The 15,263-nt window shown below is 38.3% G+C and overlaps 1 protein-coding gene; it reads left to right on the plus strand.

The window, feature by feature from the left end:
• LOC139984813 (uncharacterized) overlaps positions 1 to 15,263 on the plus strand; it is a 143,084-nt gene that overhangs the window by 31,765 nt on the left and 96,056 nt on the right.

Below are 15,263 nucleotides of genomic sequence, written 5' to 3' on the forward strand. Positions count from 1 at the left end.
ATAATGTTCTCATGCGTCATAGTTGCACATTAATGTTTGAGAGGACAAAATGGTGGACACTTCCCCAAACTGATGAGTAAAAAATAGAGTATATTGCCAAGTATGCACATATGATCAGGGACATCTAAATACTCGTTGTAAATTGATATTGATACCTTTCTTTCATTTCATGAACATAAAAGTCTTATCAAGGCCACACAATGTCAACAATCTTAATAGAGTTCGCTCATGTGGCAACGTTATAATCCCAATTTGACCCCAGGGAGGCACAATTAAGCAGAAAATATGTTGTTAGTCCTGTTAACAGTAGAATGTAATTTAGAAAGAAATAACCCGACCCCTGCCGCATCCTACCCTGTCCCTCCCTTACCCCATCATACCCCAAACCCATACCCCATACCCATACAACCCCATACAACCCGACCCCATCCCCAACCCCAACCATACCCCAACATTATGGGAGTGTTAGTTCAGCGGTTAACGCCGGTGCCTTCGAATCATAAGGTCCCCGGTTCAAGTCACCCAAGACTAATGTTTGTCGTCCAGTTACAGAGTTGTTGACAATTCATAATCATGGATGTTAAATATGAATATAAGAGATTGGCTTCGGTCAGCTTTCGGCTTTGGTAAGCCAATGAGGCTTCTTTGCGAAGTTCCTGCTTACAAGAGGATCTAAAATACATACATAACTATAAAAAACAGTTGAAATGCAACCGCAGTATTCCCTTTAATTTACTGGTAGTAAAGAATGAGGGACATATTTACTTCTGTCTTCACAAACACATTGTCAAATTAAGCTGAACTCCTAATTGGTTTGGTGAAAGTAGTTATTTAGGTTTGTTGTAAATCATTTCTACTCCTTGAATGTATAAGTTTTACTGTGCATCACAGGTTCATACTTAATAAAGACAATTTGTTCATGTATTCAAAAAATACCTTAAATGTATGAACTAAATATTGTACAATATAATCTAAATACATAAAAAGTGAAATCTTCCAGAAAATGAGAAACAGGAGCCTAGCTCTTATGTCTCCTCAAAATTGAAACTATAACTTAATTTTCTTTGTAAATTTGAAGTTTAAGTTCATGAGTATTGAACTAAAATTTGAGAATTCTTAAACATTACTAGAAGATTCCAAAAGTGCTTTCCCAAGAGGCTTTCATGCTCCAAACTATTCCCAGCTATTGTGGATTAAAAAATGATCAAATATGTCAGGATCGACGAAATAAATTAAGTTTTAAACGTCCAGTGGTGCATTCTGAAGTATAAATTTAAGTCGATACAAGAAGCTCTTAACGCAATATGTGCTAATAAATAATAATAAACTCGAACATTTCCCCGACTGATTTAGGTAGTGACATGAATCTGTATGTTGGAGTATGTCCCCCCTCCCCTCCCCCACCCGGAAAGAAAATTAAAATTTAGACGTCAACTGGTGCATTCGGAGGCAAATCTAGACTATATGTATATAGAAGCAGTCTAAAAGCAAGGCCACCCCCCCCCCTTTGCGTACGCCATTGACTAAGTATCCTTCAGTCACTTTGTAGGAACAAAACAAATTACTTTTAACTAAACTTTGAAGATACAGAAAGGTTTGTCAGTGTGAACGTCTCTGCAAATTATTCAATTTATTTCGTCCATAATGTCATGTCAGAATGTGAAATATCATGTATTTGTCTAAGCACTCCCATGTTGCTGAATGTAACACTCTTATACATATATATATTGCTGATAGCAAGTCGAAAGTCCGATGGTATTTAATCGCACCCATCTGCTACGATTTGATTGCTAGTTACTACTACCTGCTTACTTGCTTTGCATTTGCGGCAACTTTGTATTTTGGTAGGGCGCCATCGTTTTTTCAAGTTCTGCGCTCCTAGTGCCATTCATGTACGGAAGTCAAAAAATGGCATTCTTCTGCCAAGACCTTTTTGTTTTCTACATTACTGTTCGTCAATACAGGCGCGGGTCCAAAGGTGTGGGTCTGGATCGTTGGAACCGACTCCTTTGTAGGGTGGTCTGGATTTCCTCCCTCTGAACTGGGGGTTTCCTCCCACATAATTTTTAACGTGAAATGGAGCCTTCTGAGTCATCATTCAGGCTGCAAAATTAGTTCTATAATTATAGGTCTACACGCAATTCTGTGATAATACCTAATTTCATTTATGTGTAGGGTTGAAAATTAGGGCCTGTTTACCACCCAGTGCCTCCCTCTCTCCCCAATATGTATTAATGGCGTATGAATGGCATTGCATTACTGTCAATGTATTTTGGTAGGGCGACATTGATTTCAAGTTCCGCTTTCCTAGTGCCCTTCATGCACGGAAGTCAAAATATCCCTCCCTCCTCCTCTCTTGAGGACCCCAATATATTGAAAGGTGCGTCACTCGTAAATTAACTGTATACTCTATACTAACCTGTAATGTATCCATTGTTCAGTGCAGACCTAAGTCTGTGCCACTCGGCCTTAGTGATTCTACTGGTGTGAATGCGTATTAATGGCATTGTATAACTGTCAATGAGAGTGTATTATGCACGTGTAATACTTGTACAGAGTGCACATTTGTGCTTTTAAATCTGAATTTCTTTTGGTGCAAATGTTCAACTGGAGAAATTTGGTACACAGTAATATTTGGCTTAAATCATCAAATGTTTCCTTCTAAAATGTTAACCAAAAATACTTCTTTACAGAATATACAGAATATATTCCAGAATATATAACATAATCAGGGGCGTATCCAGGATTTTCTAACCCGGGGGCGCGAATTAGTATCTAAGCGGAGCGCCAACATCGGTTGGCGCGGAGCGTACAAGGAATTTTCAGGTTTTGATACCCCCTAGATCACCGGAAATGGCACTTCTCGGGCTTGAAAATGACCAACCAGATTTACACTTTTGCCTGAGAACCAAGTATTTCCCAATATTTTTTTTTCCATCCATAACCTTTTTGAAGATTTTAACCAGTCACACATCATGTTCGACCTCATTGCATGTCCTGTGGATCATTGCTTTTGTAGGTGATTCTACGTCACGGGCCCAAAATATCCGAAAGCCCCACTTTTCAAAGTTTAAAGCCCATTATTTGTTCAGAATTTGAAAATTCACATTTCTCGTGAAGAAAATCACTTCAAAACATATACATATATACAAAATTCAATCTATGGACAACCAATATAGAAAAACCTCCTTCAACCCCTAACAGACAGGTCAAAATTGCTACGAGTAGAGGAAAGTATGATGAAGAATGTTGGTCAGGAAGTTTTCGAAAATTCAGACACAGTTAATTTATTGGTGTACAAATATTACAACCTATTATAACGGCAATTATAAAACTTCGTTGAAGGAAATGAAAAATACCAGATATTTCCGATATGCGATATCAGATATTTCGAACCCGAACACTACACACACAGGCGTAGGAGGCGGGGGCTGCAGCCCCCCCCCCCCCAACCAAACTTGTTCCCCTGAAAATTCGGGCAATATGCTGAGAATAAATGAATAGTTTAAAAATTATCTCCTTGGTAATTAAAATAAAGTTCTAAGCTTGGCAGACTAATTCGCCATTACTACTGTAAAAGAGAGTTTTGACATAATTGGACCTGTATGCTTTTTCTCCATTTACATCAGACATTTCGTTGTTTACATTAGGCGTGTAGCGAGTAATTTGCCAACGGAATGGCGAAGCCTGTAGGCAAACTATCTAAGCGGAGCGCCACAATGGGTTGGCGCGAAGCGTACAAGAAAATTTTGGCCGAAAATGCCTCCCAGATCGCTGGAAATGACACTTCCCAGGCCTTGTAAGTTGCATCTAAGCATTGTCTATTTTTAAACTACTAGCGATATCATAGAGAAAATTTGCTCGGGGGGGGGGGGCGGTCGCCCCTTCCCGAAATGCGTCATGTTCCCCGACGACTCGGTCGAGTTCATGACCAGCCACAGTTGGTTCCATTGCACAATTGTTCAAGGCGTCCATACACACACACGCGTTATGCTAGACCATATATAGTATATATATATATATATATATATATATATATAGATACATTAGTGAGAGAGGAAAAATGGAAACGTCAACTAGAGCACCAATGGTGCAGAAGCTCATACCTTTTCGAGCTTAAAAATGTAGGGCCCACAAAACTTTATGGCCCACCAAATTTCAGGCCATTTTTCAAATTCCACCAATTTTGGGCCCATGGGGGATACCCCCCCTCCGTTAGCAGAATACTGGCCTCACCACTGGCTATAATTCCTATTTTCCCCCTTTAAATCCTGTTTTACCCACTCTCTCAAACAATACCACTGACCTACCCTATTAAACTTTCTCCCCTCTACCTGAGCAGACCTGAAGTATGGAACGCGAAAAGGGCAACCGTATTTCGTTGCCTAAACTAAGTTTGTTTCGTTGCCTATACTAAGTTTGTTGCTGTCTAAACTAAAGCTGTTGCTGCTAGTTTACCATGTTTCTGTTGTTCGTTGATGTCTAAACTTACGTTGATGTCTAAAGTCACGTTGACGACTAAACGCGCCTTAATGTCTAAACTCACGTTGATTTATAAACCTTACGGTTGATGTCTAAACTCACATTGATGTCTAAAACTTTCGTTGCTAAGTTAACTTACGGTTGATGTCTAAACTCACGTTGATGTCTACACTTTCGTTGCTATCTAAAGTTCCGTTGTGAACACATTGTGAACGAACATCATTCTTTCTTTTCAAAAAAATTATAACAATCAACCGCAATTTGCTTCCGTGCAGTGCTAACAACATATCTATTACAGAGATTTTATGCTAAATACAGCCAATGATGTTTTCTCAAATTCCCGAGATTTGTTTGGTTAATAGTCCCTTACCCATTGTCTGCAAACATGCTTAAATCTTCAGTGCTCAATGAACGCAAAGTATGTAAATATCCTTAACAACCTGATTTGTCGAACAAAATCACGTTGTTAACGATATTTACATGATAGTTGATACAACTCCGAGGACTTTATTTACATTTATATTGTTAATGTCGTATTTGAATAATTGTTTTATCACAGAAAGTTATGAGTTGAGACAATCTATGAATTTTGCGGGAAGCTACCACAACATCTCTGATACTAAAAAGAACTTTAAATCTCACAGTATGTTATGTTCTCTCCCTTTTGAGAGTTGATAATGTAAAATGTGCATTTATACCACAGTTATTTCTTCGTTGCAAACTTGCGTAAAGTTTTGTGGTCCCTTTGACCACGTGCTTCAAGTCATGATTCTGGTGCAACACTAATTCGTGTGCATAAACTACTGCAGTCATACATCGTCAAAAGTAGTCATTGAAGTTTCGACATTGCGTAAAAATGTTATTTAAATACTATAATTTTCGTGGAGTCGGTTGTTTCCAAATACTGAAAAGCATCCAGGGTAAATGTTGGATCAGTTGCTCTATGGTTGGATGTAGTCTGCGCTTCGTGAGTAACAAGAGGGGCACAGTATTGAAGTACGTAGGCAATATGACTCACAGAACTACTTTACTAAACCCGCCAAGCAAGTTCATTCGTAACACCAATCCAGTTAGGAGTTTCGATTTGCGAAAGGGATTGTGTTGTAAATGGAATATACACAAACCTCGCCGAGCATTGTTAAGAATTTTAGACCAAAAAACCCGCTAACATGTTATGCAAGAAACGCATCATCCAAGATACACTCGAGTTTTGACTAAGGCTATGTGTTGTAGGTAAGGTGATATGATCTTTTCTCCACAAATTTTCAGGATATGCGCATGTGCAGTTGAAACTCCGAAGTTTGAACAGGCCTAATACAAATTGCGTGGAATTTAGCGAGATATGCTCACTACATTTGCGGGGATATTTGAAGAGTTGGGGTAGCTGGTGAAATCGCTGCAGGTCAAAGGATCGAGGTACTATATACGGAGTTGGAGAGGAGGAAAGAGTGGCAGGGTAGGCGAAATGAAGGTCGGACGGCCGCCCTTGTAAAACAGCGAAGCTAGGGCACTGGATGGCATCCGCCATATATATATATATATATTGTGTAGAGCATTCACAAAGTTCAGGCAGTGATAAGATCGCATATTCTCAACTATAAACACTAGTAAAAGTATAGGTCATATAATAAACGCAATTGGTGCTCGATCGGGACGAAAACATTTGTCTTTAGTAATATTACTGCCATTCGTTTTACTTGATTGCCGACCTTCACAACATATCCAGACATCATGTAATGGTTCAATAATTCAATTTTAAGTACAGTATTTTAGGCTGGCATTTTGTCTCGACACTCGACGTTGTACTTGATTTCCGACATTTACAGCGTATATGCATAGCCTATAAGTATAACATTATAACATTTTAAAAGTTGTTTACCGTGCAGCCTCCTATTCGTATGAGTTGTACTAACGCACATGTTATCTGATAGGCTGGCTGTGGGAGATACGGTAGCTTATAAAACAAGGTTTCCACAAGTTTGCGTTTGGTGACTCCAAATGGACTTGGACCTCCAATACCCCTATTGTTTTTGGTGCAGGTGTGTATAGCCACGTACAGTAGACTGACCTGTGTTTATTTAATGTATCAAAATGGTGGTTCGGGCCATTTCTATAGTAACAGCTAGTTCTGGTTATACTAACACCTTTCTAGTGTACTGAAGTCATCGAAACCTCAATGCATTTTGCATTCTGGTTTATATTACGCGGTTGAGCAATTTTTGAACAGCGCCGATAGCAACAACGTAAGTTTAGACAACGACGTATGTTTAGACAACGGAAGTTAAAATAACAACGTGAGTTTGAGCAACAACGTGGTAAAACAGCAGCAACAACTTTAGTTTAGACTGCAACAAACTTAGTTTAGACAACGAAATATGGTTGCCCTATTCGCTTTCCATACTGAAGCACTCCTTGCCAAAATTTTGGCTGGCTGCCTACATACCTCAGGCTCAATGACTTCTAAGAATCGGCAAGTGCTGATTGGCTATAGGGCTCTCATGCTTACAGTTCAACAGTTAATAACAACTCCCGGTCCTGCTTTAATTCCACTAACAGTCTCTGCAGAGCTTAACCACAAATGTAAACAAACACTGCAGAGACTGGGAGACAAATTGAAGGAGCTTTGGCAAAGGTGAAGGCTCTGATTTTTTAAACAATGGGGATTAATTGTAGTTAATTAACTTTTGACCAAAAATTATTAGGCATCATCTTATTAATACACAATCCAGCAATCATCGGTTCAACTTTGAATATTATCCATCAAAATCTTGAGGAGATTGAGATATTTGAAAATATTACAAAGAATGACCCCTGATGACCCCCTAAATGACATTTGACCTCAATTTTCCGAACACCCCGCATAACCCTCATCCCGAGGAACGTTGTGACCAAGTTTCATTGTAACAGGCCATACACTGTACGAACAGGAGCAATTTGAAAATATATGGCGGCGGCCCGGGCCACAAAAGACCCCTAGTTGATCTTTGATATCAAATTCATGAACACCCTGAAGGTAAAACTTACATAGTACTATCGTGACAAACCCTCGACATTGTACCATGGAATCTGTAGGAGAAGAAGCATTTTGCGTATTTCCACAAAATGGCCCATTACGGCCCACAGGTGACCATTGACCCAAAATTTCGGACCATCTCTGATGGCCCTATACCCAATGGTCCTTGTGTCCAAGTTTCATGAAATTCCATTAAATACTGTGTGAGTGGGAGCGGTTTTACCAATTGTTGACGGATAGAGTGATATAGTGATAGACGCCGCACTGTAACAATAGCTCACACCAGCATGCTGGTATGAGCTAAAAATGGAGTTGTCGGTGTAAGGGGTAGGCTGAGGCGCACGTCCCCTCTGTAATCTTCGATCTGTCACTGGCTACCCTGTGTATATAATAGGGATCAGCGCTGTAATTATGACTGTTCCTCTTTCTCTTCCCGAGGTCTTGGCGTTTATCTTTTACTTCCTCCTTTTCTCCTTTTTCTCTCTTTCTTCTTTTTCTTTTCCCTTCCTTCCTCTCCTCCTTTTCTTTTTTCTCCCTCTTTTTCCCTTTTTCCTTCTCTTTTTTTCTCTCCTCTTTTCCTTACCCGGGGGGCGCGCGCCCCCAACACCCCCCTGGATACGCGCCTGATAATATATAACAGAATATAACAGAATATATTGCAGAATATAACAGAATATATACCAAAATATAACAGAATATCTTACAGAATATAACATTTTCAAACTGAAGTGAACCTTTAACACGTAGACGATACGTGAACATTTCCATACAATCGGTAAATAGGCGTAAGAGAAACAACTCTTGACTGGTTAAGCAGCTATATACGGTATCAAATAGATAACAATATATATCATATATCAGCCCCAAATCCGAACACGCTGACACCAGTTGTGCTGTTCCGCAGGGCTCAATATTAGGACCACTGTTATTAATTATACATGTCAATGACATTTACCAATTGTCATAAATTGCTACTACTATTTTGTTTGCCGATGATACCTCTATTTTCTTCAAGTTGGAAAACGCACATAGAATGTTGTCTCTACTGAGTTAAATACATTTTCTGACTGGTTTGCTGCTAATAAGTTATCACTTAATGTAGACAAAACCCACTTCTTATCTAGCCTATTTCGCTCCACTGCAGAAGGAAGGCCTCTTCACCAATTTCCCAATTAACTCTGTACTGAGCTGTTCTCTTCCATGTGACCCCACCATATTCTCTTATGCCATCCATCCATCTCCTACTCTGCCTACCTCTGCCTCTAACGTAACCCCTTGGTGTCCAATTTGTCAATTTATGTGTCCATCTCTTATCCTGAAATCTAGCTAAATGCCCTGCCCATCTCCACTTCTTTTGCTTTATGACTTGGATAATATCCAAAACGCATGTACTGTTTTAAAAGTCCTGGTTTCTGGCTTTATCCTTTCTTGTTACACCCCTCATAAGACAAAACTCACTATATAGGATAAAATGAAAGAAGAACACATTATTGGAATAATGATGTATTAATGGACGGTAAACAAATTAAGGAAGTATCAACTACTAAATTTCTAGGGATTACTATTGATAGTAGACTTTCATGGAGTGACCATATTACAAAAAGTTGCTCCAGCGTCGTAAGAGGTATTGGAATTTTAGCATAGCTAAAATATTTCCTCCCCCAGAATATACTAAGAATGCTTTATCAAACTTAAATAGCACTGCATTTATGATACTGCTTGATTATTTGGTCTTGTACAAACAGTTCACCTTTAAGCCACTACAAAAGTGTGCAATACGTCATATATCTCACACAGCATCGTGTGAACATACTACCCACTAGCCCATTTTTTGTAAGAACTCGATTTATTGAGATTAAATGATATCATAAAAGTTAATTTGCGACATTTACATACAAGGTTTGGAATGGTTTATTACCAAACAGTTTTTTAAATAGCAACCGAGAGTTCCATAATCATAATGCAAGAACGGCTAGCAACGCACATTATAACTTGTATTATGCACGCAGTGTTATGCTCAGCATAATATACCGTGCAATGTAAACATGGAACTCACTATCAAATGCTTTCAAAACTTAGAAATCAAGCTCCATACTTAGAAAATGCCTTATCAAAGAACTTATTATTCCTTATTTACTATTAATTAGTGGTAACTGAAACATTTACATATTATTATCATTATTTTCACTTTTTTTCTTTCTTCTCACTGGGAGTAGCCTATTCTGTGTTGTTAAACCAGTATAGGCTTTTCAGAAGACTTCTCTATACATTGCAAATATTAACGTGATAAAAACAAATACATAAACAAACAAACAAACAGACTATGAGCCAGAATGCAAAATGCATTGTGTTTTCGATGATGTAACATGAGAAGTGCTCTTCATAAATCTGACGTAATTTATAGTGAGGGTGTACATATTTACAAGGGTTTCACGATTTGACCTCTGATGACCCCAAATGACCTTTAACCTCCACCAAATACAATATGCTTCTTTAACTAAATGTGGTACTTCTACACACTAAATTAGTGGTCGGCCCAAGCCTTTCTTCTTGAGATGTCGTGTTTAAAAGGTTTACATAATTTGACCCCGGGTGAGTCCAAATGACGTCTGCCCTCCACCAAAAACAATAGGTTTCTTTTATACAATGTGTTACTCCTACACCACAAATATGAGGTCTGCCGATGATTCCCTTCTTGAGATATCGTGTGACCAAGGTTTTCACAATTTGACACCTGGTGACCCCAAATGACCTTCGACCTCCACCAAAAACAATATACTATTTGTACTTAATGTGGTACTTCTACATATTAAATATGAATTTGGTCTGATCTTTTCTTCTTGAGATATCGTATTTACAAGGTTTATATAATTTGACCCATGGTGATCCCAAATGACTTTGACCTCCACCAAAAACAATAGGCTTCTTGTACTTAATTTGGTACCTTTACTCACTAAATATGAAATTGGTCTGATCTTCTTTTCTTGAGATATCGTGTTTACAAGCTGGGTGTCACAAACGCACACACACATACACACAAACGCACACACATACGCCATGGAGTAAACAATAAACAAATATCTTCACTCTTATACGTTTTACTGTACGACAATTAAAACAGAGCAGTTCCTTGTCACAGCAAGATGATACTATAATTAAACACATTATTAAGAACCAGAATGTGTTGGCTGAAGTAATATAGGTATGTCCGAAGAATATTTTAGAGTTGCTTGATTCTAAATCAGCGCATTTTTCGAAGAAAACAACAAATTTATGTTGTGATAAACGAAATTTAAATAAATGCATTTTTAAACACTGTCTGTCTCCTGCAGTCTCCCGAAATAATAACACAATCGCGACGCGGGTCAACCAAATACAAAATCGTGAAATATAGTTGCTTCTTTGGGTTACTTCCGGGGCAGGTTCACTCTGTTGGGCGACGTCTCTGGGGTAGGTTAGCTCAATGGACGGCTCTAGACTAGCTTGTTCTTTCTCTCCCTGGTATCTGGGGTCCATTGACCTATCAGCTGTCAATTACGATACTAAATAATTACCAGACATATTACTTAACCTCGAATCTAAACTTATAAATGGGTCTCATCAGTGTCCTTAAACAAACTTGAAGATACACATCCATCACCAAGAATATTCCTACCAAAACAAAATAGCTATTAAGCTGTATATTTCTCCCACAGTTCTCAAAAGTGATAGAGGCTTGGAGCCAGCACATGTATTCCTAGGAAACAAGGACCACACAAAACAATTACTTTGTTTGAAAAACACAAAGGTCACACAGGCAACCTTGAAACTTTAGGGAACTCCTCAGTCTACGAAAGTAAGTTACTCATTGTCAAGTGAATAAAACAAACTAAGAAATGGTAAGAAAAAGATCAAATGACTAAAAAAATTGGAACATGAAAGAAAATGATGAACATAAACAACAACAAAACATTAACCAGGCTATGCTTTGGTTACAAAAACAATCCTTTCTGAGTTATATGACTTCCTCGTCACAAACAACATGACCAACACCCAAATCCAGAAAGAAGTAGTCTTCCTCTATGATGTGTAAACAGAATGTCTTGGGCAATAGCATTTTAATCCTTTCATCACATCTCTGTTCAGCAGCTTCTTTGAGCCGTTCTTCAGCATCTCGTGTCAGACACTGAGACAGCTGTTCTGTCTGCCCGCTACCACATCTTCAGGCTTTCAGAAACTTGAGCCCTGATTTTCCACAAGTTTTTGTTGTGCCAGTGAAATATCTGGAGAGGAAGCACCGCAAATATCCTTTTCTTTGGCGCCGATGGGCCTGCACTTTGATCTGCAACAAATCGAAACCAAATTTGTTCGGTTTATACAGTATTTTAAATTTCCTGTCGATCACACTATGGTTCACATTAATTGTCTACACTGGAACTCAACTGACTAATAAGCCATTTGATATTCCATTTATTTCAGTGTAAGCCTGGAGCCATGTTCTTGGTATAGCATAGTTACAAACACACACACAACAAAGGTTGGAGGACAAATGCAATCCTACTTTACATGATTTTCCATCCTAAAAGAAGGCCTTACCATACTTGCATCAACATAAAATAAAATAAAACAAGAGAGATGCTTTGATATCAAATATTTTATTCCAAATTTTTAAAGAGTTGTAACAAGACTAGGTGCTACTAAATCGAGTGCCATACTGACGCTAAATAGCTGGAAATATACAAATGCCAACTCGCTTTGTTAGGTGTACAAAATGCACGAAGGGATCTGAGACTAGGCAATATTGTAGCATTGCATATGGCCTATATACTTAGAGGCCTATATATAAGCTGCATTACACGCTACATTTGTTTGTGTGTTCGCCAGTACTACCAGCAGCCATAGACACATGCTTTGGGCTTAGGTAGGCCATGTTTTAAAAAAAAATACTCCAAGACTCGAGGCTAGACCAAAGGCCTAGGCTTTTATGCCGACATTGCACATTGATAAGCCTAACGTTAGTCTGCCCATCGATCCTACACTGGTGTTGATTTCATTTCTTTGTTTCATGACAACAACAAAAACCATGAAATAAATGGTATCATAACATAACAGATACCAGTATAAAGTAGCTGTCGATCTATCCTTCATGGGTGCTACGTAAATCACTTCTAGTCTTAGGCAAACTAGTAGTAGCATGGTATTGAAGAGCCTTGTCCTAAATTGTCATAGTTGGCATTCCTTTCACTTGAGGAAGTTATGTATACTTTCTTGTCATATATAGTGATGCTCTAAAATGAGTATTAGTAACATGCCTAGAATTACCTTCATCGTTTGTGTATTGAATCATGGAAGCAACGTCTAGGCATATAGTCGATCTGTTGGTGAATCTTGATTACAGGAATCATGGGCGACGATCGGGGGGTTGGGGGGGGGGGACATATCCCCAAATATTTTAGGTGGGGGATTTAGTATGTAATATCCCCCCAATATTTGGTGGCATATTTTGTTGTTGTGGCTATAAATAGAAAATAATGCCTGAGATTATTTATCCAAAACGTATTTGGCGGTGGCTAAAACTTCATCCAACACATGCTGCAGAAGGTAAATGACTCTTCGTGGTCGTTTCTGTGACCTGTGACCGTATAGCATGTAGTCACTCATGATTAATATAATAATGTCTGTACATTTCTTGTGTATGAGTGTAGGTGCGTAGCCAAGGGGGGGGGGGCGAAGTGGGAAACGCGGCGAGCATATTTTTGTATTTTTTTTATGGTATCGAAGTTTTATAGTAGCTGTTATAAGAGGTTTTCATATTTGTACACCAATAAATTAACTGTGTCTGAATTTTCAAAAAGTCCCTGACCAACATTCTTCATCATACTTCCCTCTACTCGTGCAATTTTGACAAGTCTGTTAACTTAAGGTTGAAGGTTTTTTCTATTATTGTCCATGGATGAAATTTTGTGCAACATTATGGGTATGTTTTGAAGTGAATTATTTTTCAAATTCTGACAAATAATGGGCTTAAAACCTTGAAAAGTGGGGCTGGCGGGTATCGTGGGCCGTCACGTAGAATTACCTACAAAAGCAATGGTCCATAGGAGATGCGATGAGGTCGAACATGATGTGTGACTGGTGAAAATCTTCAAAAAGGTTACGGTATTTGAAAAAACCAAATATTGGGGAAAACTTGGTTCTCAGACAAAAGTGTACATCTGGTTGGTCATTTTCAAGCCCGAGAATTGACATTCCCGGTCATCGGGGGGGGGGGGGTGGGGTCTATCAAAACCAGAAATTTTCTTGTACGCTGCTCGCCAACCAATGGTAGCGCTCCACTTTGATTGTAATATAAGTATATATATACATACATCCCGAAAGTTCACTTCCAAGTACACGGGAAAAAGACACGCATTTAAGTTATCGTAAGCACAGTCCTTGGATGTTTACGTCTTGCTTACGGTCACCTTAAACATCGGAAACCCGTACATTTTGGAACAACGCGTTTACGATGTGTTTACGCATCCGTAAACATTGTAAACACGGAACAACAGATTTCCGTTACGTTTATGACAACTTACATATCGGAAGTTAATAATTACTTTCGTATTTATTAAAACTTATTTCTTCTACACGTTTACGTTGACCTTAATCTCGCCACGAAGAAATTTACGACAGGATTACGATTATCTTACACATCGGAAACTCGGAGCATAGATTCAACGCGTTTACAACAAACTTACGCCAAACTTAAGCATGACGTTAACGTTGATTGTTCCATGAAATAAAACACTGGACACAATTCTCATGTCAATCTTTCCGATAATGATATTACCCTGTGACTGCATCTCATGAATAAATTTCAACATTTACGTTGGCTGAAACGAGTGCATTTAAAAATTTACTGTATATTTACAATTAACTTACAAATACCCAAATACGTTCATTTCAGCGTTTACGTATTGATTACGAAATCCTTAAACGTCAAGTTTAAGTTATTTTCGTTCACCTGAAACAGGCACAGTACGGCATGTTTAGGATATACACGTCGGAAATTCCGAAGCATGCACACCACGGGATTACAGCATGATTACACCAACTTACGCATTGCGTTTACGTTGAATGTAATCTCCACTGAATTCGGAATTTACGGGAAGATTAAGATTCACTTATGCGTCGGAAATTCCAGAGCATACACATACCACGAGTGTCAGTACAGCATGATTACATCAACATCGCTTACGTTGACTCAATAAAGATTCGGAATTTAAGAGATGATTAATATTAACTTAAGCGTCGGAAATTTCAAAAAATACACAGAACGTGATTACGGTATGATTACAACGCCAATATACGTCACATTTAATTTATACCGACGGGTAATTTTTACCGAGACAATCATCTGCCTATTCGGTTCATTATATGTTCGTCTGTAATTATAGCATGCTAAAGTACTTGCTAGAAGTTTTCAAAAAGGGAAGTTTTTAACTCTTCCAAAGTGTTCTCTTGAAATTCTAGTAAATGGAAATACAAGATGACTGAATGTCCAGTGAGGTAAATTTCCTTCAGGGTGCACGTGGTAATATAAAAAAGTTAAAGGATTTGACCAAAGATGACCATATTTGAATATCTGATATTGTTCTAATACAGCATATATCTTTCAATGTGAATGTGCATGGCTTGCACATACATACAACCATATGTACCTCACAATGTATTTCTCATACTTTGTTCAGTTATAATATATATATATATATATATATATATATATATATATATATATATATATATA

Source organism: Apostichopus japonicus, chromosome 17 (assembly GCF_037975245.1).
Source record: "Apostichopus japonicus isolate 1M-3 chromosome 17, ASM3797524v1, whole genome shotgun sequence".
Classification (NCBI taxonomy): domain Eukaryota; kingdom Metazoa; phylum Echinodermata; class Holothuroidea; order Aspidochirotida; family Stichopodidae; genus Apostichopus; species Apostichopus japonicus.